General features: G+C 37.0%; 1 protein-coding gene across 2 annotated transcripts in view; it reads right to left on the bottom strand.

Annotated features, from left to right (window-relative positions):
• The window catches only part of LOC121300832 (cAMP-specific 3',5'-cyclic phosphodiesterase 4D-like), a 401,364-nt gene extending 375,532 nt beyond the window's left edge, over positions 1-25,832 (bottom strand). The window contains exon 1 of one of the 2 annotated variants that reach the window (XM_041229733.1): positions 25,658-25,832. The gene's annotated coding sequence lies outside the window, so the exon portion shown is untranslated. The remainder of the gene's footprint in view (positions 1-25,657) is intronic. The other variant, XM_041229744.1, reaches the window with a different exon arrangement.
• Between the last annotated feature and the right edge of the window lie 580 nt (positions 25,833-26,412).

The following is a 26,412-nucleotide window of genomic DNA, read 5'->3' as shown; positions in this document are numbered from 1 at the left end:
TGCATTGAAGAATGGGCAGTAAAAGAGAACTGCCATCCATTTTCATGTTTAGACAGCAGAAAAAAAAAACAGCACATAACGATTTAGGATTAGAGTATGCATGGATTGAGCAGAGAGTGTTTACTGTACGTTATTGCATATGATATATACCCTATATATTATATATATATATATATATATATATATATATATATATATATATATATATATATATATATATATATATATATATATACACACAGATGTGCTCAAATTTGTCGGTACCCTTACAGCTCATTGAAATAATGCTTCATTCCTCCTGAAAAGTGATGAAATTAAAAGCTATTTTATCATGTATACTTGCATGCCTTTGGTATGTCATAGAATAAAGCAAAGAAGAAGATTAAATTATTAAGAGATTAAAGAGATTAATTATTGCTTATTCTACAAAGATATTCTAAAATGGCCTGGACACATTTGTTGATACCCCTTAGAAAAGATAATAAATAATTGGATTATAGTGATATTTCAAACTAATTTGTTTCTTTAATTAGTATCACACATGTCTCCAATCTTGTAATCAGTCATTCAGCCTATTTAAATGGAGAAAAGTAGTCACTGTGCTGTTTGGTATCATTATGTGCACCACACTGAACATGGACCAGAGAAAGCAAAGGAGAGAGTTGTCTGAGGAGATCATAAAGAAAATAATAGACAAGCATGGTAAAAGTAAAGGCTACAAGACCATTTCCAAGCAACTTGATGTTCCTGTGGCAACAGTTGCAAATATTATTAAGAAGTTTAAGGTCCATGGAACTGTAGGCAACCTCCCTGGGCACGGCCACAGACGAAAATTGACCCCAGATTAAACAGAAGGATAGTGTGAATGGTAGAAAAAGTACCAAGGATAACTGCCAAAGAGATACAAGCTGAACTCCAAGGTGAAGGTACATCAGTTTCTGATCTCACCTTCCGTCCCTTTTTCAGCGAAAGTGGGCTCCATGGAAGAAGACCCAGGAGGACTCCACTTTTGAAAGAAAAACATAAAAAAGGCAGACTGGAATTTGCTCAAATGCATATTGACAAGCCACAATCCTTCTGGGAGAATGTCCTTTGGACAAATGAGTCAAAACTGGAGCTTTTTGGCAAGTCACATCAGCTCTATGTTCACAGATGAAAAAATGAAGCTTTCAAAGAAAAGAACACCATACCTACAGTGAAACATGAAGGAGGTTCAGTTATGTTTTGGGGCTGCTTTGCTGCGCCTGGCACAGGGTGCCTTGAATCTGTGCAGGGCACAATGAAATCTCAAGACTATCAAGCATTCTGGAGCGAAATGTACTGCCCAGTGTCAGAAAGCTCTGTCTCAGTCACAGGTCATGGGTCCTCCAACAGGATAATGACCCAAAACACACAGCTAAAAGCACCCAAGAATGGACAAGAACAAAACATTGAACTATTCTGAAGTGGCCTTCTATGAGTCCTGATCTGAATCCTATCGAACATCTATGGAAAGAGTTGAAACGTGCAGTCTGGAGAAGGCACCCATTAAACTTGAGACAGCTGGAGCAGTTTGCTCAGGAAGAGTCGGCCAAACTACCTGTTAACAGGTGCAGAGGTCTCATTGAGAGCTACAGAAAACGTTAGATTGCAGTGATTGCCTCTAAAGGTTGTGCAACAAAATATTAGGTTAGGGGTCCCATCATTTTTGTCCATGCCATTTTCATTTGTTTTATTATTTACAATATTATGTTGAATAAAAAATCAAAAGCAAAGTCTGATTTCTATTAAATATGGAATAAACAATGGTGGATGCCAATTACTTTTGTCAGTTTCAAGTTATTTCAGAGAAAATTGTGCATTCTTCATTTTTTGTGGAGGGATACCAACAAATTTGAACACGTCTGTGTGTGTGTGTGTGTGTGTGTGTGTGTGTGTGTATATATATTATATATATATATATATATATATATATATATATATATATATATATATATATATATATATATATATATATATATTATAGATATATCACAATTTAAAAAAAAAAATAAGGATCTATGTATTAAAAACAGTAAATGTTCTCCTTGGCAATATTATTGTAAATAGTTATATATTAAACTATTTTGCATTATTATTATTTTCACTAGTGATCAAAATTATAATTCTTTATTGGAAATGTATGAGTTATGTACGGTGGTCACTGCGGCACTTGCAGCTGCAGAGAGATTTCTTTGTTGTTAAACACATTTTTGTGGACTCCAGAGGAAAGTATGGTGTTTTATAAGGATCATGTACAGTATCCTTCTTGTGTTCTAATTTGTGTCATGCAAATTATGATTTTGCATTTTATTTTCAAGCCATAAATGCTTGATAACAGGATGACTTAGAAATGCACAATGGGGAACTCGTTTGATCCTCTTGTAATTTTGAAAATAAACAAGGCTACAGTAATACCAGATGTTGGATATTTGTTTCGTCTGCTTACAGTAAAGTATAACCCTTTAAAATATATAAAAACATTTGAGTCATCTATACAGTGGTTCATTATAATATGTTATACACTTCCTGTGTAAGCGTTGTTTCTGAAAATGTAAAGCTGTAGTTTTATTGTGGCATAGCACAGGGCTGTCTTAATAAAAAGGCTGAAGTTGTCAATGTTCCCTAAGATTTACTGTAATAGGCAACATTGCTTTTGATCTTTATCTTTACAACTTTTTTTTGCTTACAACAAAGTTCCAATTATAGCCCCAAATATTGCCTAAGAAATCCCACAGGAAAGCATCAGCCTGATTGGATCTAGGAATGCCTCATGGCTTGCTGTTCGTTTTTATTAGACGTGGTGCAGCCTAGGCTTTTATAACTGGTCAGTCCCTTAAATGAAATAAAACATCACATTACCTCATTACAGTTCATTAGGTAAATGAGTGGAAACTTACTATAGTTTACAATGTCGTGCTAGACTAGGGAAGGCGATAATGAAAGCATTATGTTGGTTTGGCTGTGTGTGCGTGTGTGTGTGGGGGGGGGGTGGCTGTGTGCAATGAAATCAACGTTACAATGAGATTATATTTATCATGATGTACATGGTATCAAGGATATAACTGCAAAATCACAGCAAAAGCAGATATGCCTGTTACATATATGTGTGTTATGGGAGGCTTGGTGGCAGGCCGGGGTTGAAATCTAGCCTAGGTCATGTTTGTTGTCTGGAGTCAAAAATCATACAAACTGCAGACATTTTAGAGCCAACACCATGAGCACCAGTGATTGTACGGGAATGGAGACTGGATTGCTTCTTTACTATTCTAGGGCATGCTGAGTTGGACGATCGTTTGTAAATAATGAGGGCTTCATCAAAAACAATCATGGCACAATTGTTTTTTTTTTTTTTGTTGTTGTTTTGGGTTTTTTTTAGAGTTAATTAGAACATGGCAAAAAACTCCTCTCCTATTCATTTCAGTGCTATATCACAGACCCATGCATCACCCTCACAATCTGGAACTGGCAGGCTTATGAAAAAAATAATGTATACTGTGTATTCAATGTAGTCATCTCAGTTAAAATAATGTGTGATTGTTGGCTTGGCTCCACTATTAGAGTATAAACAGTCTTGAACGGAGCAGAAGTGTAGAACAGGATTTGTTACACAGGAACATGCTTTGAAAGAGAGGGAAATGAACACCTGTGGAAAAAGTTACCTTGTGAAGAGATTCCCGCTGGACGGCGTAAACACTTACCAGTGTGTCTAGAACATGTTAGCAGTTTTAATATTTTATTTAGTTTTTCTTTGCAGAACAAAAAGAAACTCAAACTGCTTAAGCCAAAATACCGTAATCTTCGAACTATAAAATGCACTCTGAGTATAATGCACTTGACTTCGGTTGCATCCCATGTAGGATGCACACCTCTTGTATAATCCACACCCCTTGAATAACATGCATATTAAAGTATACACTATAGAATATAAACTTGTATATAACACTCACATTTTTAAAAAAAAAATGTGTGTGTAAAAAATAATGTATTGAAAGTTTAAAATGCCTGTGATTTAAGTAGGTTTGGCGTGCTAGGAACAATATCAAAGCATTTGTCATAGGGAAAATCTACAAGATATTTGAACATACCTGCCATCTGGAAACCAACAATGTCATTTACTTTGTTCTGAAATAATACTGTATTTAATTCGCAATAAGTCATCCACTATTGCCTATTAATGTGGCTGCAGGCACAATGATATTTTTTAATAACTGAACACACCTTGGAGGGTTTTGGCTTAATATTTAGTAAACAAATAGATGTATTATTTTGAAGAAAGTTTATCGATGTAATTGTTGGTCTCTAAATGGTATTCCCTGTGACAAATGTTTTAATATTGTTCAAAATACAGCAAACTTAATTTGGCACAAATCAGCAGATCAGATAAAGGAATGGAAGGTGTTAAAATAAACGCCATAACCAGAAGAAGAAACAAATATGCTCAAAGGAAAGGGTTCAACACTTTGTTGATCTTGACAGATTATGAGGTGCATTTGTCATGTTAGATTATGTCAATCCTTGATGTATTGCTGTATAGGTTTGTTCTAAAAAAAAAAAATAACCTTGGGACATTTGAGCAAATATCAAGTAGAAATGCACTATTTTCTCAATATGAAGAAAAAAACAAAACACAGAATTTAGGATGTTTGTTTTAATAATATTTACGCAGGGTTATCATATGAGATCTCATACAGGGTTGTACCTATTTTGCCAAGCATACATTAAAATTATAGTACAATAGCATCAGAAATATACATTGAGTGAGAATAAAGCTTGAAAGGAAATGCTACCTTCTGCTTAAGGCAGGGGTATTCAATTACATTTACTGGAGGGCCAGAATAAGCAATGTCCTAATCTTGGGGGCCACAGGGTAGTCATGATGTGCAGTTGAGTATAATGATACGATTTCTGATTGCTATTTAATAATACAAATACAAATCAAATATATTTATTATCTTAATTTTATTAACACTATTAAATTAAAATGGATTAAAATGGACATCTAATTTCCGTTCTTTTTGTCTAATTTGACACCCCCTGGCACCTTCTTTGTTTTCTAAAAATGACCGTGCAACAAGCATGCAAGTTAAGTAATGAAAGCACATCAACAGTGATTAATTGGTAAAGAAAGAGGTGTCAGAGCGCAAGCAATGACAATGATACCGTCCTTAAGAAGCGCATATTCAAAATCATAACACTCTTATTTGAAAGAGTATTGTGCGTACTAGTGTTAGATGTGTACAATCACGTGTTCTACATCATAAAAGAAGTAGTAGAACATGCAGAGAAATTCATTAAAGGCAAACGCAGGTCAAAAAATTTTTTTTTTTTTTTTTTTTTTTTTTTTTTTTTTTTAAAAGCCTGTATACATGTCTTGTTATGGTTTTGCATTTAAATGGTTTAAAAAACAAACAAATTAAAAGGCATTCAGAGGACTCCAGAAGGACGACATTGATTAAAAAAAAATACGCACCCCAACACGAACATTTGAAATTTGACCTACGGTCTGCACTATTATCAGTGATGTGTATGCAATAGAAGCCTCTGGTAGATTACGGAAACAATTCATTTAACTTAGGCTAGGTAGTTGTTATCTTAGTATAACTGTGTTGAGAATTTTAAAGAAAGCATTTTATAAGATTTTTAACTAGAGGTACCGGCGCTATGACTGCATGCCCATAGGATCCGGGTCTGAGCCCCGGCAAGCCCCGGCACAAATTAAACACTGCATGTCAATCAGTAGCGGTGGCATGGCAAATTTGAGAGGGGCTACACCCCACTTTGTGTGAACATGCATAAATCCATTCAAATAATATTCAATAACAGAAATGGACCAGGATGAACAGCAAGCATTTAAACAAACCTTAAGGACAGATAGAAATGACAAAGAACTATAAAAAGAAAAAGAAAGCCACAGTTAGGTTATGGCGTGTACTGACGCGAATGGGGATCAATGTGCAGACTGAGTGTGTGATTAAAGTTTATTGATTGAGGGTAGCTTACATACAGAGTAAGTTGTAAACAAAGAAGAAGAAGGGTTATTACCAGATAAAGTGCAGTGATTACACCGTGTAACAATTTTTTTATTTTTTTTTTTGGTTCCTGGGTAGTAAGTGTTATTTCCTAATTGCTTATGCCTCAAAAGTATAGAAAATGGCTATTATTCCCCACAAACTTTGCTTTTGTGACCAGGACAGGTAAATTTACAGTATAATCGTAAATCTCGAAAAACTACTCACTTCTAAATCTTTTGTAGTCATTTTTGTATTACTTTAGTATAAATACATGTTAATTTGGATTCATATGTTGTTTTATTCTGACTTTATGTGAACAAAAAGACACAAAAGCTCCCGTTTTCTCATTGGAAATAGTGATATTTAGAAATTTGCCTGTCCTGGTCACAAAAGCAAAGTCTGTGGGGAATAATAGCCATTTTCTATACTTTTGAGGCATAAGCAATTAGGAAATAACACTTACTACCAAGGAACAAAAATTGTGTTACATAGTGTTATTTGTGCCTGTATTATGATGTGTTGTCAATATTACTTGTTAGGGGACACAAATACCTTGTAGATAGCGATGGCCTTTCAACCACGAGTATCTGCAACTAGCATTTCTAATGAAGGACAGCTGACCAGGGCTGCCAACTGCTTTTACAAAAACCTGCCTACTTTTTCCTGAAAGAAACCATAATAAACGTCTTTGATGATCTCACACAAGCATTCCACAGTGGAAATGGCTGTGCGATTTGCCACTGGAAATGCTTGTTTCAATTCTGCCCTTCTCTTTTTGTCGCTAACCTCCAAGCAGTTTATTTTATTCAAGGCAGAATGTGGAGTAGCATTGTTAATATGTTTCATTGTTTTTGCATATTATTGAGACACTGCAGTATTTGCAGAAGACCAACGCCATGCATGTTTATGAATTTTGGGGTCTGGCAGTATGATAGAGCCAAGACAATGCTATGGCTAGTAGTTTCTCTAGGAAGATGACAAATGTACTGAGGACAATTAGTCCATGGTTGTACCTTGTAGGACAGTCTCTAAAATGATAATGTAAAATAAGTCCTCACACATTTAAAGCAAAACAAATGGAAACCTATTCTAGTGTCATCATTATAAGTGGTAATAAAAAGTGCACTGACTTAGAAGGAAGTCTTAAAAAAAAAAGGCAGTAGCTGTTTCACGTGGAATGTTGAAATTGGTCTTATTCTAGTGAGGTTACTGATAAACAAATAAGCTTTGTGTGAATAATATGTTTTACTGGGTGAAAAAAAGAAATGCTCAACCTTTAAAATTAATTTAAGGAAGTTAACATTTTTGAATAACTTTCTCTGTTATGGTGACACATTCAAGAAACCCCCTAAAATTCTGAAAAATTGAATATGTTTGTAATACTCCAGACATCAAAATAGACACACATGTTAATCAATATCTGATCCCTTGTTGATGTGTCCTGGGAAAAAGAGTTATAACCAGCAACCTTTTCTGGCTGCCACGAATTAAACAAGCCTGTGCAATGATGAATTACAACCAGACATTCAGCTGTCCAGATCAGCATAAATTCATGGGTTAAAGTTTAAACATTATAGATGCAAGCACACAACCCAATGATGATTTTGCTGTTCTTGTTAATCCTGTACAAAGCATGACCTTTTCTTAAAGTCTTGACTACTAATTAAAAATTAGTTAAAAATCAATTGCTAATTCCAAAACAACAAGCAAGAAAAGTGTTTGTAGAACTGGAATATCCTCTTACAGACTACGTATGTAACTTAAATAAATGTGTCCATATTCATTAACTCATAGACTTTTGCGGAAGCATGCAAGCCAACATTTTATGAGTAAAAAACCTCAGTTTTCTCTGTGCTGAGTTTGACTTTGCTTACTTTACAATTAAACACTAACAAATGGCAAACAGCAAATTATTTCTGAGAGACACATGTAAAGTTACATATACTTTTAATCCTGCCATGCATGGCTATTTGCGCAAACTACAGTGGGAAGTGAATTATAACTGAAATACAGCACATCTGTACAGCAGCAGATGTTACAAGCTGAAGGTCATGCTACTATGGAAGGGCATCTCTAGTTGACCACAGGGGTCACAAGCAAGTTATTTCATACACGTCTGAAATATATTTAGAATGAGTGCTAAATCGAATTATTACAAGTTCCAATTTTCTCAAACAGGAAATTAAACCTAAACCAACAAAGCAGATGTCAACCACTATTTCAGTGCCCAGCTGTGCTCTAGCAAAGAGCCAAGAACAATCAGAAAGTTCAATGTTACACAAACAGATAGCTTATTGAAAACCGTTCATGGCAAACAACATAGTTTTTACTGAAATACACTTTAGGTGTTCACTATAAAAATTTAATGTAGCTGAATAATAATTGATCTTCATTCATGATTAATAACCAAATAGTGGTACCCCTTTAGTATAGGGATCCATTTGAAGTGGTTGGTGTGTGTGTTTATATATATATATATATATATATATATATATATATAATATAGTATATATATAATTGATATATATATATCATTAAGAGTATATAATTCTGGTCATTCAGTCAGTAAGGGATGAGAGCAGAGCTTGACCAGAACCCCTTGATGCAATTACCAACTTCTAATTCACTGCAGTCCAACTATAATTATGTATTTAACTGCTTTTAATGGTTTACCATGTTTTTCTGAAAGACATAAAACAAAATCAAGGGGTCATCCAAAAAAAAAAAAAAAAAGGTGAACTTCTAACTCTCAACTTTGTGATGTCATAATCTGGTATTGACCATTGGCTAATTCAGTGTATAATTACAATGTAACTCATTTCCAATGACTCCATAAATTTTAACATGAAAAACTATGGATAGCTTCAAAAAGTCGTTTTTTATTAGAACTGAAATTATTCCTGCTGTTTGTAAGACATTTATAAACATATCCCTTAAATGCAAATTAGAGTGTACCGCTGAGCACACAAAACTACTTCCATGTGGATCAAACCATCTTATGCTTTTAAAATATCTATGAACTAATGGTTCAAAACTATTAATGTCTACAGTTTTGTTTCATCTAATTATATTTTATTTAATGAGATCCACTTTGCAGCAGAACAAGAATGTAATTGAAATGATCTAAATGATTTTTCCGATGACACCATTCTGAACAAGAAACAGTACATGCAGCAGTAAAATAATAATGATATTTTTATGAAGAAAATAAAAGCATTTTATAGCATAACTGGTAACTCCCTTATTATCTATTTGTTGGATCCTACCCCCTGTATTTCACTACTATATTTAATTCATGAATTTAATCACTCAATTTTGGCACTGGCAACATGATGGTTCAACTTTAATTGAAAAGGTAATTAAAAAAATAATAATTAGCCTTGAATCGTCTGAAGTAAAAGGACTTCACCATGCAATGATAGAAGAATAAAACAACAGATAAGAAGGGAAAGGCATATCCTGTGTAATGTTTTTGTTTTGTTTTTTTCTTCATCAAAATTCAAACAAACTAATATTAGAGGCAGCACTTCTCTTAAAGAAATGTCAGTTGTGTATTCCTCTTCCCATAGTGCATTTTAGATTAAATCTCTTCCCTGCTAACGGCCTTCAAAATCACAAAATTGGGAGGCCTCTGCCTTAGCGTTTAACCGTATTTCTTAAAAATGTTACGGTTAATACAAATTTAGCCCAGATGTATCACCCTCTGGTGAGAAGGAACCAAACCCAGGGTAGGCCCATCAATCCTACTGTCAAATGTAAGCCTGAACTACATCCGACATTTCATTCAGGGGTTATCTCCATAAAATATTGAGCAGTCTTGTCATAGCAACACTCTACTATTACTGTGATTATCATAAAAGCAATAATATTCCCAACTGCTGCTAAAAACAAAATGCAAATGCTGACACCCTGCTGGTAGTCTCAAAAACAGAGCAAGGAGTGAGTTATCATGGAGAACTCTTATTGGCCCCCCTACGCTTTCTCAAACAAAAATAAACCAGTTTTGAGCTTCCTTTTATCTGTAAACCCATGACATTCCATCAATTGAAACATATTTACATTCTTTCACGCTGTGAGGGAGTCGAACAATGGGACATTTTCTTGCTGCATAACCACAGCATGTATATGTAATAAATTGAGAACTAAAAGACCCTGCCCTGACCTTTCTACTGTCAGTAGGTGTCATGAGAACCAAACTATCAAAACAGTTGTACATTGCAATTTATACATGTATAGACAAATGTATGTGCAGACAAAAACAGAATATTTCCCCTTTAATGAGGTAGAGCAGACAAAATGTTTAAAGATTTATATAGATAGATAGATAGATAGATAGATAGATAGATAGATAGATAGATAGATAGATAGATAGACAGATAAGACACTTGAGGAGAAACGTTGCTTACTCCGGAATAGCCTGAGTAAATCTCGAATGAAATACAAGTCTAAATGCACTCTCCCTGTCTGGCTTTAAAACTTTACTGTATTTACAAACATCAAACAGTTGAGGCAAGAACGCCCAACTTGCTAGCATTTGTTAAACAAGGTACATGCATAATTAATAGAGAGTTGGTTGGTCAGTAACGTGTCCATCAATGAGATTAAGCGTATCTAAATAGCTATTTTGTTTAAACAACATAGCTATTTAGATACGCTTAATATCATTGATGGACACGTTACTGACAAACCAATTCTCTAAAACTGATCGTGGTTGTAAAATAGCATGAAAGGACAAAACTGGAGTTATGACTGGTGATGAACCGCATTGTAAAAAAAAATTATAAAAAAAAAAGATAAAACACTTTACACCGTTTTCACTGGAATATATAAAAACACACCCTGCTATGCCAGTGCTGGAAGAGAACAGAAAACCACATACCGTTCAGACAAACAATTTGCTATTTTACTAACGAGTAAGCTCTGTAATTGAGAGGTGAGTATGTGTCTTATGCTGATGTCAGTATTATTAACTTATCAGCCGCCTGCAGGAGATTCATTATGGCCTGCAGTGGGATAAGCAATAATAGGAGCCGTGGAGGTACGTGTGCATGCTGACTGGACATTTTCCCTGATGGTCTGTTTTATCTTGTAATCTTGTCAGTGTTGTTTGTTTTACTTCAATAGTGCAGAATTAATGGTTGGTTTCAATAAGTTTCATCCAAACTTCATACTAATGTGTACAAAATGTCACTATGCACTTTTGATTGATATTTTACTTGAAGTGATAGTTGTTATATATATATTAAAAACTACCAAATCATAAAGTGCTTGATTTTATTTTTAAAAAGATGCAAAAAAGAGGCATTTGTATGCAAAAAAAATCATGTAATTATTATTGAGATCCTGGAAAAACAATTCAGAATGTACTTAAGAAAAAGGTACTCAGCATTTGGTATTGTCTGCCCAGAGGGGTGTGTGTGTGTGTATGTGTATGTGTGTGTGTATATATATATGTATATATATATATATATATATATATATATATATATATATATATATATATATAAAAAGTATTTGTCCCCTGTCTGATTTTCTGCATTTTTGCACATTTTTCACGTTGAATTTGGTCAGATATTTTTGTGCATTGTAGCAGTATATAGAGGGAGTCAGAGAGAAAAAATGACACCAAAGTTTGGTGCTTCTTTCAATTATTTGGTGTGCAAGGTAATCAAACATGCAATCTTCAAGTGTGAAAAAGTTATTGCACACCTAGTTAATTCAACCCAATTAAAGGGATAATTAGGGTCAGCTGTTTGAAAACTTTGGTTAACAATCAAGCCTGATTTGAGCCAGCGACTGTGGGAGCTACATGCATTAAAGCTGGAAGAGAGTTCCAGAGAGTCCGGCCATGAAGCTAAAAGAGCGCTCTCTGAGTGTGGTTCACTTCTGCTTGGGTATAACAAGCAAGCCAGTCAGAGGACCTCAACTTGCATGTAGGGACATAGCAGGTCTGCAGGTTGGAGAGATACTCTGGACCTGTGTGATGAAGGGCCTTGTAAGCAAGCAGGAGAATCCTGAACTTTACAGATAGCCAGTGCAGCTGGGGAAGACAGGGGGTAATTTGATCATGTCTTTTACATCTGGTAAGGATCCTAGCAGCAACATTTTGAACCAGCTGCAATCAGTTTATGGCGCTTGACTTGGATGCAAGCGGACAGCCTGACCATGGCAGAGGGACATCCAGGGTCTAGTTTTAGGTCTAGCTGGGTGTCATCTGCATTGGAGTGAAACATGAGGCTATGTTGGAGGATGAGGTGACCCAAGGGAAGCATGTAGATGTTGAAGAGAAGAGGCCCAAGAACAGACCCTTGAGGGACACCACAAGTGACCAGGTTTGCATCTTCACTGCTTCCATTATAGAAAACAAACTGCATGCGTCCAGATAGTTAAGAGAACAGCCAAGAGAGAAAGGTTCTAGAGATCCCAGCTTACTTCTGAAGGTGATCAAGAAGACTGCTATGATCTGTGGTGTCAAAAGCATCTGTTAGGTCCAGGAGGACAAGGACAGAGGGAGCAGCAGCACAGCATTAAGCAGGAGATCATTTACAATCCAGAGCAGAGCAGTTTTAGAACTGTGATGCTGCTGGAAGCCAGACTGCAGATATTCAAGCAGGTTGTTATCTGTGAGATGTTTAGTCAGGTGGCTGGCTTCAGCTCTCAAGAGTTTTGGAAAGAAAAAGAAGATTGGATATAGGACAGAAATTAGATAAGACAGCCCGGTCGAGGGAGGGTTTTTTGAGAACCAGTGTTACTCGGGCAATCTTGAGGGGAGCAGGAATCACGCCTGAGTCCAGAGACAGGTTGAGAGTGTGCAAGATCAGAGGCACAGAGATGGACAAGATTTATCGGCCAGGGGTCCAAGGGGCACGTGGCAGTAGTTGATTTCAGCAATATATCAGTAATGGAGAGAGGAGAGGAGGGAAGAGCAGGAGGGGCAAACGAAGGGGAGTCAAGGTGGTCAAGTACTATACTGGGTTTGTGGCAGGAGAGAGTAGAATAGATGTTGTCAATTTTGTTCTGAAAGAAAGAGGAGAAATCATGACAGGTAAAAGAGGAGGATGAACAGGAGATGGATTTATCATGCAGGATTTGGTCAATGATTTTAAAGAGAATATTGGATTTACCGTGTCCCATGTCATCCTGACAGCAGCAAGGGCACGCCTGTGGCCACTGAAGTGATTGGTCCAGATAGGTTAAACTCAGAAGCTCCGGGAACTCTGGAAGGTCTCCCTGAAATCAATCTCATAAACTTCGACTGACTGGAAGTAGGGGAATTTGTTTTGATAACTATAAGTACAAAGAAAGAGTCTCCTTGATGAGCATGGAAGCAGTACCTCTCCCTATAATGTCAAACATTTTCAGTAGTATCAGTAAAATACATTCTCAGAAAACAAATGGAGCATCTTGTTTAGAAGGACATAATGTTTGCACCCTATGTAATGCAATGCACATTTAATTATTAGCACGTTCTAATGATGAGTGGTGCTATATATTTTAATTCCATAAAATGACACCCACTGGCACAGCACTGAGCAGTGTGTTGTAAACCCTTATCAAAATAAAATAGGACAGGTTCAAGGGATTTTTTTTCAGAAATAATACTGCAACAATCATAGTGTGTTACCTCTATTTCTGTTATAAATGTAGCTTTTGTAAACTGGATCTGTGATTGACATTACTGAAATTAAAGCAAAACCCTCCACTCACTAATTACTATTTTGAGAAATTAAGTTAGTTTGGGCATTCAAATTAAAACACTTGTCAACCCAGTACATGACCTAGGTGCTAGCAGATGATATCCATGACCTCATGTTGGCACAGGTTGTGGCAGGATATTGGTAATTTAAATTACAGAGTGACAGAATGACAATGAGGCTTCGGAGAGGGCAGAAACTATAGAATATAAATTACCTTTCAACTGATCAAGTTTCCTTTGACCAACACATATAAAATGAAGACCTTTCTTTTCATTTGCACCACACATTGTAGCTAATAAAATAATTCGATACATTTTATCCATTTTGCACTTTTATGTAAAGAAGGGGACACATTGAATTGACTGAGACAGAAATACATTTTGTCAAAAGTACATTCTTTTTTTTATGTATCCCCAGATTCCAGCATTTGAAATATCCTTCTGCCAACCCCTGGCATTATTAGAAGCCATGATTCCCAAACCAGCAACAACAAACAATGTTATCACCCTTAGCAGCCACTTGACTAATGATCAAATCAACTGGGGTACCTGCTAAATGGTAGTACCTGCTTTTAAGGGGGGCAGCCGGTGCAAAATGCAATGCAATAGCTTTTTTGACTACATGTTTATGGTGTTATTCTTTGCCATCTTGAATGCTTGCTCCTTTTATTTTTTTAGTAGTAGTAGTAGTAGTAGTATACAGATAGCTAGATCGATAGATAGATATCAGTCTATGCAGAAACACAATGACACCTTGCAGCAACATATGAGCCTCCAGCAACATGTGAGGTTTGTTGTTTTTTAGCTACTGAGGCGATGTCTTTTTCAACTGGCTAAAACGTTTTCTCACTTGTTGGTGTTTTTCTCATTAATATTGCTGCTCCAGCCCAATGGAACAAAATGAGTATTAACAGCATACTATAACCCCTAGGGGTATGTATTTCAATATGAAGGAACACAATGACACCTTGCAGCAAGCTGAGCCTCTAACAACATGCGAGGCTTGTTGTTAATTTCAAACTTTTGGCCATAGCTGTGTCTCTTAAAGTGGCACTTTTATTGCCAAAGAGCCACTTATAAGCACAGTTACACTCTCTAGACTATACAGCCTGTTATATAATATACACACCTTTGGAGGTATGCTGTATATTATTTATAACACAATGACATTTCATTGTTACTGCTTATGTATTGCACACTGTGTCCACACAGACTGCGTGGAGTAATTCATTGTTAACAGTGGTGGAAATGCTACAGGTATTATTTACCAACAGTGTTGCCTAAAAAGGGATGGTTCCTTGGCTTCTCTCTAGTAAGTATAGTGGTGCATATTTCCTATGAAATGCAAAGCTCACTTCTCAAATAGATCACAACCGCTATATTTGAACTGGTGGGCTGTGCAGGAAGCTTTCAGACATACTTTTGCTACAGGCATTAACTTGTCACTTCCAACTATTCATGGAGGTTAGCCAGGTAGATTGCATTGTAAGCAAAAGGGTAAATCATTACTTTACTTTGCATTTTGTCCTTAAAAGTCCTTCAGCTTGTCATTGTGCTCAGCACTGATAAGTATTTGAAGTAATCCAATCAGTTTCTACCTTCTACACATTGAGAAAGTACCTTACCATGCTTTATTATTATTTCACTTGGTATAATGTATGTGGCCTAGCTATTTTATATTAATTTATATATCATGCTATAAACCTACAAAATCATTTCACATTTACAAATGTCCTTATTAAAGTGTATTGTTGCATGCCATGGTAAAAACATAGGGCTGATTTCATAGATTAGCACTAATAGTGGAATACCTTACCCAGTGTAACATTAGGTAATCCAAGATTGGTGCTAATTAGGGTTTGTAAAAATGAACAATAGCATTAGTAAAATAAGGATGATTGAAAAGCATTGTATAGGATACGCTAGCATGGCAAGAACAATTGAAGTAATGGTAAATGCATTGTATAAACTTGGGGAAAATGTGGTAATCTCTAAAGTAAAATGTTATCATGGTTTAAAAAAAGGCGGATGTAAGGATGTGAAATATTTAGAGCTTTTTAACAAGGCATATTTGGGACTAACACTATGCGGTTAACATATGGCCCAGAATCTTTGACCTTGTATGTATCACAGTATTTGTAAACTTTAAATGAACTGCAAAATGCCTCATAAACACACATTATTAATAGAGTGTTTACTTCTCCAACAAGTAGAAGAAGAATGTCTAATTACTTTTTGGCTGCCCATTTCTGTAACTTTTAAAGGTTTGATTCTAATAGGAAATGTTATAATAGGGAATGCAAGTGCTTAACTCTAGTACCAAATGTTTAAACCCATATACAAAAATAACACAATGTGGTGGAGTGTCCCACCCCTTTATATTTATTAGTGTTTTCTGTTGTCTGTAGTGTGTTAATGTTGGTGTTTATGTATAAAATACACAGGATATAAATATGGGTTGCAAGTTTAAAATGTATATTTTTTATTTAGGCATGAGGATTGCACAGCACTTCACGTGCCAGTAAAATAATATGTGAGCACGGGGAATTGCACTTTTATTAATTCACGTGCAGTTGTACTGCGACTTCAATTGAATGATTGATTAGCAATCGAGTCTTGGTACAGCTGCATAAAAGCTGCATGTTTTCACTCACCCGGGGTTGTGTGTTCGTGAGTGGAGAATGGGAGAGAGAAGGAGGTTTTTTGTGTTTTGAGAGCAATTGCTACAGCGTGCTGGAAGTGCCAGCATGGTACTTGTTTGTCTGTTCATCCACTGTCTTGTTTAGTGTTGTCCATTTTGTTTACATTTTTATTTTGTCCTCAAGTGCCATGTCCTGTTTTGTGTGTTTTGTTTGTGATTGTGGAAGGGTGGTGGGTAATTCACTGACACAAGAGTCAGAACAGATGTACTTGAAACACCACACCGGTGCCCAGTTTTATTTTCAGTACATACACTTTTTACCCGCAGAGGGCACTGTTGTCCGTGGGCTGCCTATCAACAATGATAGACAGCACCACGGGAATACCAAAGCTGGTAATTAAATTAACTACGGGCGCACTTGCAGGTGCTCAAAATAATGAAAACAGAAGGCGAAAAGAACAAGGAAAATAAAACAGTAATAGAACTACAAATAAAAGGTGCTGCACTCTGCAGCGTTATCCTGGTCGCTGCTACCCGAACGACCCGGATCACGGACCTACTCTAGCGGCTCCCTGCCTGCTCTAAACAATACTTCGGGGGTCTGCCCAATGGTTCCCCGCTATCACTCTCTGGCTTGTTGGTTGTTATCTTTCTCCTGGCTGGTTCTAGGTCCTCGACCAGCGCTTCCACACATACTGCGTGTCTAAAAGGGCAGATCTGAGGAAACAGTAGAGCATTATCTTATAGGGCTAACAATCTCCCCAAGACCCGCCTCCCAGCCACTCAGAGAGAGGGAAAGTCCATACACCCACTTTCCCACCTCCCCGTGTCACTGCCATGACTCACAGGCGGTTCTTGGACGATTGCTGCCCTCTTCCTGCAGCATTGTGAACACGCCAGCAGAGTCAGCACAGATCTCCCCCTGCTACAGTTATTATTATTTACAATAAAACTCTGGATGCCATAGCGTCACAGATTCATCGCATTCCTAATTGTTTGGAGTCTGCATTTCTTGACTGACATCACCCTTGCAAAGCCATCCTGTTCACAGTTGGTGTCAGAAAAGGGACAACAGTGCCGCCTAGCGTCAGACCAGGAGTTTTTTTGTTTTGTTTTGTTTAAAAATGGGGAAAAGCAGCCGGAGAAAGCAGCAGCAACAACAGCAGCAGGAGCAGGAGGTGCAGCAACAGCAGCGCAGGTCCCATTGCATCTCTACCACGCCTGATGTTTGCCTCGCCTGTCTGGATGAGGAAGGGTGGTGCTTCCTATGTGGCAAGGTCGGGTACCACCCACTCAGCCAGGGCCACGCATGGCAGGAGATGGAGGAGCCTGAGCATCCGGCATCAGGGGGAGAGGTCCTACTGCCTCAGAGGCTAACAAATTCCCTTTCTTCTGAGACCTTCCCTGATGTGATCAACCTCCTGTGGGCCAGAGATGGAGAGCAATGGGAAGCCTGGGAAAAGCAACACCGCCCAGTGTCCCTCCCAGACATTGTGGAGATGGTAATCCACTACCTGGCTGCAGATATGGCAGGGCTCCCGCTATCTCCCACTTCATCGGGAAAAGCCCCGCCGCTGTCGCTAGAGGGAGAGGAGCCATCGCTGCCATCTCCGGTGCCAGAGGGAAAGGAGCCATCGCTGCCGTCTCCAGCACCAGAGGAAGAGGAGCCATCGCTGCCGTCTCTGGTGCCAGAGGGAAAGGAGCCATCGCTGCCATCTCCGGTGCCAGAGGGAGAGGAGCCATCGCTGCCGTCTCCGGCGCCAGAGGAAGAGGAGCCATCGCTGCCATCTCCGGCGCCAGAGGGAAAGGAGCCATCGCTGCCGTCTCCAGCACCAGAGGAAGAGGAGCCATCGCTGCCGTCTCTGGCACCAAAGGGAGAGCTGCCATCGTTGCCTTCTCCAGCACCAGAGGGAGAGGAGCCATCGCTGCCGTCTCCGGAATGGGAGGAGTGCTTGCAGTTGCCACCTCCACCAGCAGAAGATTATCTTGGCCGGAGGAGCCGGCCTGTGTGCAGTCGGCCTGGCCGCTACAGCTGTTGGGGTGGGAGGAGGACCTCCCACCATGGCCGCCACCTTTGGCCCGTTGCTGCCCCTGTTCCTGGGCCAGGACTATAAACCGGGACAATGTGGTGGAGTGTCCCACCCCTATATGTTTATTAGTGCAGTTACAATGTGCTGGAAGTGCCAGCACGGTAGTTGTTTGTCTGTTCGTCCACTGTCTTGTTTAGTGTTGTCCGTTTTGTTTACCTTTTTATTTTGGCCTCAAGTTCCGTGTCCTGTTTTGTTTAAACCTTTTGTTTGTGATTATTATTATTTACAATAAAACTCTGGACGCCGTAGCATCACAGATTCATCGCATTCCTAATTGTTTGGAGTCTGCATTTCTGGTCTGACGTCACCCCTGCAAAGCCATCCTGTTCACACACATCCATGAACTCTTTTAATACAGCAGATACCTAAAAATGTCTAGGGAAAAATCACAAAACAGCAGACTGCCAGAGCAGTACACCTGTAGAAAAAAATAGCTCCACCAAACACAGCTCAACTTCCATATAAGGCATTAGCTGTGTTTACAATGACTTTTGGCAGCCAGAATTGTTCCTTTTCTAGAATGTTGATGTCATCATACCGACATTGTACTATACTTTTTAGTTATTGGAGATCTGCGTTCCAAGTGTGGCATGCTTGGAGGGTGTAGGCCAGTGCCATTTTGGTACAAATAATATCTGATACCTCTGTGTAGCTCCATCAATAAAGCCTTTGCTGAGTGAACAGGGATAACCACATAAACACATATTAATAGTACGTTGTTTTTGCAAAGCACATAAACAAAACTGCTTTGTGCTACAATGGAAATATTTCACAAATAATTACAATAATTACATGTAATAAAAAAGCAAAAGCTTGACAAGTAGAACATTACAGTTACATCAGGTGTAATTATTGTAATTATACGTAAAATCTGAATGTTTCTGTAATAGCATTCTAAAATCGACCAGTTGTTGTAAACACCCTTTTTAATGCAATGCATGCTTAATTCATATAATGGTTCTGATGATGCGTGACATTCGAAATATAATAGGACAGGGTCAAGTGGATTTTTTACAGGAATAACTTCGCTACTATCAAGGTATGCTAACTCTGTTTTTATTGTAAACATAGCCATTGAAAGTATTTATAGTCTAGCAGGTATGTTAGCAAACTTACGAGTTAAAACTATCTATAGGGAAAGTAAGGGTCATTTTTATGTGGTTAATCTGGAGAAAAAAAGTGAAAAGCAGATTTCATAAAAGGGTGATTTATTTAAATCCACTTCACAAATCCAGTGACCACCTGCATTGTGTTTTAAGACACAGAAACAAAAGCCACTGGCGGTTGGGAGTAGATAAGCTTCCAGTATATTATTTCAGTATGAAAATCTTGGCAGGTGTAGCAGGTTTACACATTGGCGTTTTTAACCCCTGATGCCTAAATTAGAGCCCAAGGCATACTGCAGTGACTGAACTCCCTTCTTATTGGATGCCAGTTTGCAAATTAATTATACCAGAGTGCACACCAGAGTGTGTGTGATTCTGCAGAGGTTGCTTTGTAGAGGTTGAGGTGTTCTGCTTGGACAGTGATGAATGAATACTGCATTGTTGTTCTGGCACACCTGACTTTAAAATACAGTCAAATAATCTAATCATTATCAGACTGGCATTTACCTTTCTACATAATGTGCTAAAATACAAATGAATGTCAGATTACTGAGCCAATGTTTTGCAATGAGGATAAAAAAGCCCACATAACCACCGCTAAATGTACATTTGTGTAACACACAGAGCTGCTACTACATTTTCAGCTCCCCTTACAAAGCTAAAGAAAAGATTATAACTGAATTTAATAAACATACTGTGCAATTTTATTCCCTATCTGATGTACACGTCAAAAAAAGTATAGAAAACAGTGATTTAGAAAAGACCCCTTCAGTAAAAAATATAACTTTTACAATTTACTGTCAGCATGGCTTAACCATGAATTAACCAACATTTCAAACTTGAATTTTTCCAAAAACAATTAACAGCAGCAATCAAATTTGAGAATTTCAAAGGGGCACTTTTTCGACATTGAAATTAACTGATACATTAATGGTCTTAAGTGGGTAGCAATGATATGCATCTAAAGAGGAGAAATCAAAATGCTTATAGGCTTGGTCTAGTGTCACACGGAGGGTTACACGCTCACGAACACAATGTCCTAGAAGGTGCCAAAGGTGTTCTATAGGATTAACGTCTGGACTTCTTGCTTGCCATTCCATAGCCTCTGTAGTCTTCTGCGCAAGATAATCCATTACAATCCTAATAGCATGACATCTTCCATCAGAACAAACACAGGTTCAATACCACCAGACATGATCTTACTATAGCATTCAAGACTGTGTCTATATACCATTGAAATCTGTAAATCTGCCCCTTGGGTGAAAAATAAGATCCATGTCCAATGCAGCTGCCTCATCACACCACAATCAAGTCTCCTCTAAAACGATCCTATCAAACAATGTCACACTGAGCAAATTGTATTCCTCGGGTTATCCATACTCTCCAACTGCCATTTCTGGAGATCAAGGCAGTAATCAAGGCAGCGTCAATTATAGAGATTTAGCTGATCTTCTTCAGCTCAAAGTAGACTCACAGTTCGCTTATGGAGATCCCAGTTGCTGTGGAAATTGAGCCCATGTGCAGTCATTGCTTGATGTGGATGACCTCTCACGACCTTGTCCAGGACATCTAGTGTGCTAACGTGGTTTGATAATGCGTCCACAATCTGGAAACAGACTGGACTTCAGTCACAAATCTTTGTGTGCCACCATCTGGCATCATTACAAACCATGTATGTGATTGTATTACAATATTTGAAATTCAAATTCACATTATATGGGAACACAATGACAGACCTGCAGTGAACTAAGCCTCCAGCAATATGTGGGGTTTGGATTTGTTTTATAGTTACCGAGGCAGCTACTGAGGCTATATCTTTCTTCTCCACATCTGGCTCAAACGTGTTGTCACTTGTTGGTGTTTTTCCGTGTATTTTGCTGTGACATGTACTAGTTCCACCCCAAGGGAACAAGACAAGCAACAAAATACTTATCTTAGCTCTTGCAACACACTTCACATTTTCCAACCACACCTTCTGTTGTGAGCTGGATCATAGCAACCCAGTGACTCATCTATTATGAAAATATGTTGGGGGAGGAGTTTTTTTTTTTTTTTTTTTGTTTGTTTGTTTGTTTTTTTACACACTATTTAGTCCTTTCCTGGTAGATGGTTATAAATTACTCAAGGTGGCACTTATCTTACAATACTTCAAATTACATTTTAACTTTAGATTTTTTTAAAGTACACAATTTACCAGAAAGAGAAACTAGAAGTTCAGGCAACTTTGATAAGAAATATAGCACAGTGATTACAAATATCATAAAAAGTTAAAGGAGACAAAAAATGTCACTGGAATCTACTTGCTCTTTTAGAGATGCATATTTGGAGGCTTGACTTGTGTATCAGTGTGAACCTGGTTAAGAGCAAAGGACTATGAAAGAGCCTACTGTGCCCATGTGTGTCATATTTAACATATTCATTTGATTACCTTAACATATTAAACCTTTTAACTGATGTAGCTCCATGAAAGCCCCCTTCATCATTTTTTAGACTAATATGTGAGACTAATTGTAAATAGCCTTCCTATACTGTAAAGTGCACACAACTGTCAACCAGTTAAATCAAACAGTAACGCTAACTACTCAGTGTTTGAACAAGCATGTGATTTCCCATTAAATTCAAAGTAAACAATAATTCATACTTGGCTCTGACATTAAACTGATGTTTACATCATATAAATTCAAAAGGAAATATGTTTGTTCATTATATTTGAATTACTGACACTTATTAAACTATAATTAATAGAATGTGTTTCATGACACACTACCAAAAATTCAACATAGTCCTTTTTGTACTTTCTATTTTGTGACCTTGTTTTTGTGCCATTTTACAGCACAGTACTTGAAGTTGTGAATCAGTAGAAAACAATAGGAAAAGCAACAAGCACTACTGGAGAGGCAGCCGATAGAAGAATCCTGTTTCTTGGTCTTGCACTCAACAAATGTCAATCTTGTTTAAACAGAGAACAGCTACATAATCACAGTTAAAGGTGTAGGCCATGGAGGACTTGCATGGGTACAAACCAAAATTAAAAAAAGGTCACGTTAAAGTTTAATGCAGCAGCTGGATGCAACATCCAAATACGGGGGAAAGTATACCTCAAAGAAATCTGGTTTGACCACTGCAGCTCTCTGTAATATACTGTAGATACAGTTTCTGGGCTTTAGAAGGACATGCCCTTGCCTACAGACACCCTCTTGAATCCGGATTCTGATTTTTATAAAATGTGTGTCAGCCCATATCCTTAATAAAAAAACAAACAACAACCTTCCTGGCATGAATATTTGACTAAGTAAAGAAAGCCGTTTTTCTTGTTTGCTCACATTTACATTTTATATTTATATTATATTTTAAGGCAGAAACATGAGTGACGTAAACCAAGGAGAGTCCGTCAGAATTTAAATAATACTTGCTTGGAATGGTCTTTGTGCACAAAACCTCACCCTCTTTCTTTCATTGTTCATAGGACATTACAATATCCATATAACTAAAGTCAACATTTGCCTTTTTTTTTTAATAACCTTTTACATAGTACCAGAAGTAGGGAGAAAAAGTAAATAGAACACAGTGGTTTAATATACAGTATTATACTGATTATACTGTTGTATGGATACAGGCACAATATGCACACGGAACATATAGCATTTTAAGACTTATTCCTGGTTATTTGACTCAAAAAGAAAATTGAGTTTACTAATGGATGTAAATGACAATCGAATGAAAGACAATGCAGGGAAATGTATTTTTTTTTTAGATTTTCGCTTTTCAAAAATACTTGGGCATTACAGGGTTAAGCTACAACTGCAGGGGACCTTAATTTCTCTCCTTCTGTTTTTTACATCAAAACAAATAGCATGTCATACATTAAAATCAGAGGCTGCATTTGTGAATTATTTGGCAAGTAAATATATTTTAATTCTTATGGAACTGTTCTTGCTGTTTTAATTTCCGCAGTACAATGAGGTCAATGTGATACTGTCTCTAAGAGGTACTTAAACATTTTGAGATCAAATGTGTTCACTGTGGTCATCATCTGAGTGTCCATTTGGCATTGCCAATGAACTGTATTTTATGTTTTGAAGTAGAAGAACTTGCAGTGTTAAAATTTAAGTATTACCCTTATAAACATTTTCTGCGGTACAGTATACCACAGTAAAATAATAATAAAGCGTAATAAAAGAAGAAAAAAGAGTTAAATCATACTAAATCATAGGCAAACAAGGTAAAGACATGCATGACAAAGTGTTCTCACCATGGTAAGGTTGTGTAAGCTTGGTAAATGCACAGTAAACTACACAATGAAAGTGCAGATGTACTGTGTGCATGTACTTTCAGAAGAGTTTTCTGTATAGACTATGTGCACTATGAAACATAGCATATACAGTATCATATTACACAGTTCTGGTGTTACAGCCTTTACATCCTGTTATACAGGACCGAGTTTATTTTAAGTCTGTAAGATTAGATAGAGATAATAATTCACCAGTGTTGATGTCACACTGATATTAAATCCAGTGCACACTGATAACCATTCCAGTTCCATCCCACTATCAGTACAAGTGTGTTACCACATTAGAATCACTGTGCAATATGTGTTCCAAATCCACTGTTTTACCATTGGATGGTTCTTCTGAGTAAAAACACAATGGAAGTCATACTACTATCCTCCAGGATTTACAGCCTTTATGTTTCCTGACACTGCACTGTACATACAATATAATCTAATATAAAACAGCACATACTGTATATAATATCTAAGCAAAATATAAAATCTGATCAAACCCTGTTTAGGGGTGCATAACAAAGATAGCAGAAGATGGCTGTCCTAATTAAAGATGATGGCTGTATATTAATGTGTAGATACGCCCAGCTTTGGCACATCCAACGAAAGCATGACATGATAGCATGATTTTTATCTAATTGCAAATTTGGGAGTGCAACTTTGGCACAAGCCCAGACATACAGCTTATTAAAGTTTAACATTTCCATTGTGTTCCATTTGTTAAAATATTTGCATCACTGGTTAGGATAATGATCCCTTACCACATGTCAGAGTTTTAAATTACAGGTGGTATTAATCACCTATTGTGTGCATTGCTTTAGTCTGTCTGAATTAGACATTAAATAGCTAGAACCACCGGGACATTTAGCAGCCAGAAAATGAATAATGTACCATATATTGCAAATCTATGAAACTTAAAAAGGCCTAATGAAACAACAAGTATATAGTAGTCTTTAACTTAGCCTGTATATAGATATTTGGGAACACTAAACATTCTGAAAGTTTTCTGGCCTTATTTTTATTTTATTTTTATTTTTTGTTCACGGCAACCTTTTAATCTAAACAATCTGCCCCACCTAAAATAGTTTCCTTTTTTTTTAATAGCTTCATGTAAGCATGTAATTCAGAGAATAAAAAGCCACAATTACTGTATTTAAAATAAGAAACATAAAAGTTACAATTAAGGTAGTCTATAAAGAAGACTGTCTTATGCCCATGTCAAGTATTACTTTTAATGAAAGATAACACTTATAATTGACATTATGAACTTAGGTTACTTTCCAATGAGATATGAAAGACATTAAAACATATTTTTCATAGTGGTAAGTGACACAGTTTGTATCTGGGTTACAAAAACGAACAATTGTTAATACAGCAGTTGTGTGGAACTTGAGTGGTTAATGGAATTTATGACTGCACAGAATATTCTATTTAATAAACCATTTGATAAACATGAAAAAGGTATATTTCATTCTGTAAAATAAAAATAAAAAAACGGTAGCCTAAGTAAGTAAGAGAGTGTTCTATTTATAGTGTAACCATGACAGCCTGAATGTCATATTCAGTTATTTGGTAAATAGTCCTTGATCCATTCATCTGCACTAAGTTTAAGAGCTCTAATAATACATGAGATTATGAATAAAAAAATAAGTCACTAAGTAAAATAACAAATATCATTTTAATGTAGGTTCACCTGATTAATGACACTGAAGAGTACTCAAACCGGAACTACAGTAATTCCCAAAACACACACAAAAACACGCAGCAGACCCTGTTTTTAAAAGCCCAGGGAAGGAAAATTGCAACTTACTCTTCTGTTCTTCTGAAACAGTCAGCAGCCGTAATAAATGTCAATTATAATAGATCCCCAAAAAACAGTGTTTGTGTAATCCAAGTATGAAGACAAAAACCTGAAAAAGTCTGGCTTGCCTTGCCTGCTACTATAAGATTCCTGCTCATACACGCTTGCTTAGAAATTATGAAACTCAACACCGAACTCAACCAATCATCTCGCTGCTTCTGACTAGCTGGAGAAGCTACACTACAACAGCAGAGCTGGGATAACCCTTGCATTAATCTGCTTAACTTGAGAGCACTTCTTTACTCTATTGTGCTTTTTACTGAAGCTAGAGCTGCATCTATTGTACTATTGGGAGCTTAAAGCTTATTGCCCAAGCTTAAATGTATGCTGCTGTTAAGAACATACTCCTTATTTTAATAGCACCGCTGTCAGAAATTATAGGGAGAAAAAAACAGCCAGACATTTAGCAAATGATCTAATAGTAGATGTGCTAGAGGGAAGAGTGTCATTTTCTTAGCTGTGCTCTTGGTTTTGTTTTGTAGGTTTTTTTTTTTTCTTTTAGGCATTAACTCTTTCATTGTTATGCCCCTCATCAAATGATTGCGCTCTGCTAAAAGACAATGGTAGGACCAGGGTTGTAACAGTAGAATGAGGTAGAATGGTATCACAATGGTAACAAATTAAACAGACTTAAAAAAATAAATAAATAAATAAATAAATAAATAAATAATTTAAATAAGTTATTGCTTGTGAATAAGACCTGG

This window comes from Polyodon spathula, chromosome 2 (assembly GCF_017654505.1).
Source record: "Polyodon spathula isolate WHYD16114869_AA chromosome 2, ASM1765450v1, whole genome shotgun sequence".
In the NCBI taxonomy this organism is placed as follows: domain Eukaryota; kingdom Metazoa; phylum Chordata; class Actinopteri; order Acipenseriformes; family Polyodontidae; genus Polyodon; species Polyodon spathula.
This window is presented reverse-complemented; position numbering and strand designations above follow the sequence as displayed.